This window comes from Pinus tabuliformis, chromosome 3_1 (genome assembly GCF_031772625.1).
Source record: "Pinus tabuliformis cultivar Carrire ecotype Pingquan chromosome 3_1, CPIR1, whole genome shotgun sequence".
Taxonomy (NCBI): domain Eukaryota; kingdom Viridiplantae; phylum Streptophyta; class Pinopsida; order Pinales; family Pinaceae; genus Pinus; species Pinus tabuliformis.
The window spans coordinates 874,993,801-874,996,989 of NC_142301.1; the positions used below are offsets into that span (position 1 = coordinate 874,993,801).

Sequence of the window (3,189 nt, forward strand, 5' to 3'; positions counted from 1 at the left end):
TTGGCAATTCATAAGCCTGACCACAAACAGGATTAACTACCGCTAGACACAAAACCACAATTTGTATTATGCAAAGTGGCACTTTTTGTTAGAGTATCCAATTTTATTATTTTAGTGTTTATCAACCGTGAAGCCAATGAGGGGTTCTGTTTTTTGGCCAGTGAATGCTTTGTTAAGGGGTTCGTGTGGCTATCCAAGTGACATGTTCAAATCTCGATTTACCTATGCGCCGTGTTTGGGGCTGTGCAGTGTACCAGGAAATTATAGTGGCAACCATCAAAGATCGACCCATGTCATGCAAATATGGGAGCTATCCCGTTACTGATTCCTCCTCCCGTCACAATTAAAAAACACAAACAAACAAATAAGGGTGAAGAAAATGAGATATGAAAATTATGTGTTGATTTGTCTTTACAGATGAATTTAACAATATAATTGTGTTCTAAGTTTTTGCGTTTATAACTGGAATTGGATAATATAATTTTTGGTTAAATTGGTTTTTTTAATGCATAAAAAAATTTGAAGTTCTGAAAACTTTCAAAATTTAGTCAATCTATCAACATTTAAAACCTCAAATTTATTATTTTAACTAAAACTCACAAAAACATATACCCAACAAAGGGTTTAATAAAAATTAAAAAAAGTAAGACTACGTTGAACAGCAGTTCGTGTAAGATGTGTTTGCCTAATAATTCGTCCTGTACAATCCTTACCCTTACATTTACAGGAGGGGAATGCACTGGACTGGGGTTTGACCACCCTTATGCCCTATCTACACTGGCTCTTACAGTGCCTCAAACATGGAAGGAAGGAAAGCGGAACATCATTTGGTTTGGAAGGTACTCGTTACAACAACGATTTCTATTTCTAATCCCTCTTTGCTTGCAAAGGTCTTAGCAAGGGGGCGCTAAAATAAAGGTAGGGGTGCCAACAAATCAATGCAGAGCCTGCCACAATTCAATCAATACCGGTGGATCGGGGAGAAATCAGATGATTTGTGATTTGTGCCTGTTGTTCTTGCCCAATTCTGAACAGAGGGGGAAGGACACAGATAATTACCTAAGTTATGTAAGAAAGAAAAGAAAATATGCAAACCCCAATCCCTGTATAAGGGGTGGGATATAGATAATTACCTAAGCGGTGTAAGAAAGAAAAGAAAAATTTCAAACCCCAATTCCTGTATATCCGTAAAGGAAGAATATGGGAAGCAAAGCCACAACATAGTACACAGAGATAGGAAAATCCTCTATCATTATACACCAAGATAAGGAAAATGTGAAAACCGAGGCTACAAAATCCGCTGCAATAGTACACAGAGACAGGAAAATGTGAAAACTGGAGTTTCAAAATTCTCTAAGGCTCTCAAACCCTGCGATTGACGTTCAAATTGTGAGAGAGATAGGATGATACAAGGAAAAAGAGTAGAAAAGGAAAAGCCAGCGAGCAGCATTGACTAGGTAATGCAGATCGGCTTTGTATTCAAATCTGCACACTTAGATATGGAGACAGGGCATTTGATTTAACAAGCTACATTTGATAAAACAGAACAAACACAAAGATATCAGAGGCATGGGCTTCTTTAGCGAACTAAATACTTAATTCTAAATCCAAATGGGCACGAACACCTTACCTGAATAACCATGCGTCTCACGAAGAACAGAGCAGCGCCGCAAAGCAGAAGAGCAAGTCAGAAAGATATTGAGCAGCACATTTGGAGGGCGGTGTGGAAACCATAGTGCAATATGATTTTTAAGACTTGCAGACAAAAAAACCCTTAGCGCAACATCATATTTCCTATCTCCTCCAGCTACCACCATTGGAACCACCACCACCATAGCGAGAACCACCACCGCCACCATAGCTGCCACCATAACCACCACCACCACCACTGTAGTCGCCACTACCGCCATAACCACGTTCGCCATGATCACGGCTTCCACCGTAACCCCCACCACCACCGCCCCCACGGTAGCCACGAGAGCCACCGCCTCCACCACCGCCCCGTTTCCTCTGGACTGGGCTGGATTAACGGTGATGCTCCTCCCATCAAGCATCTTGCCATTCATTGCATCGATGGCGTCCCTCATCGATTGCTCATCGTTGAAGGTCACGAAGCCGAATCCACGGGATCTACCGGTTTCCCGATCACTTATAATCTGCAGAAAACAAATCCAGAGACAAACCCTCAGAAAAGAACTTTATTCATCAAACCCAAAACCCCGAAGCAAACCCTAGTTTTGAGAAACCCTCAGAAAATGATTAAATCTGTGAAAATTCAAAACCCCAAAAGCAAACCCTAATAAAACCTATCAAATTCAAAACCCCAAAAATAATAAACCCTAATTATGACAAAATGGACATGACCATGAGAATTTGAGAGATTAATACACAAATAATGGCTTTACCTTGGATTCCACGACTTCGCCATAGGGGCTGAAAGCCTCTGCAGGCTTCTATCGTCAGTAGACCATGCAAGACCTCCAACGAAGCATCGGAACTCAACATCTGTTGAAGCCATCTTCTCAGACTGAAGTTTAAGAAAACTTGACAGAACAAGAGAGAGCAAGAAACCACTAACACAGGACCAGATCCAGGACCAGAACCGAAAACGAACAGAACCAATACGAACCAGGGACAGACCGCCCCATAAACGAGTGAGAAAGTAGGGTTTGGGCTAGACAAGAATGGCGCCACGCTAATATGGGCCTTAGATTTGGAGTGAGGCATCACAACTCTCTGTTCATCCCAAACCCAACCGAGAAGAATGAAAGAACATCGAGTTTCTGCAAACCGTTTCTGCAACAAATTGGTAACCACCTTGATCGAACGACTGAACCTTCTGCAATCGTCTAACATATAATCTTGTGCACCACAAGATGACAGTTTTGCAGAGAGGGGAGTTGATTTGAAAGGGAAACGCCTTACGACGTAATTACTATAGGTTACAAATTATATAGTTCAAGAATTTTTTAAGAACAAGCATACCTTAATTGAAGATTTTGACTTCTTCGCTAAACGAACTTTACACTTTTTTGGTTTTCTTGAATTTAGTCCATACTTTATTAGTCTTTGCAAGACTCTAGAAATCGATCTTCTTATTAACTGTTGAGTGAGCGCATGGAGTTGGGTTACACCTTTTGGCAAAGCGAGGGCATTTTTTGGTGGAAAAAGGATGGTTGATTGAGCAAT

At 41.0% G+C, this 3,189-nt stretch overlaps 1 pseudogene across 1 annotated transcript; it reads right to left on the reverse strand.

Annotated features, from left to right (window-relative positions):
• Nucleotides 1-596: 596 nt before the first annotated feature.
• Nucleotides 597-2,846, reverse strand: LOC149190373 (uncharacterized; annotated as a pseudogene). The gene is made up of 3 exons (XR_016255988.1): nucleotides 2,406-2,846; nucleotides 1,631-2,156; nucleotides 597-1,027 (listed from the first exon to the last, which is right to left on the reverse strand). The product of XR_016255988.1 is annotated as an uncharacterized LOC149190373 (transcript).
• Between the last annotated feature and the right edge of the window lie 343 nt (nucleotides 2,847-3,189).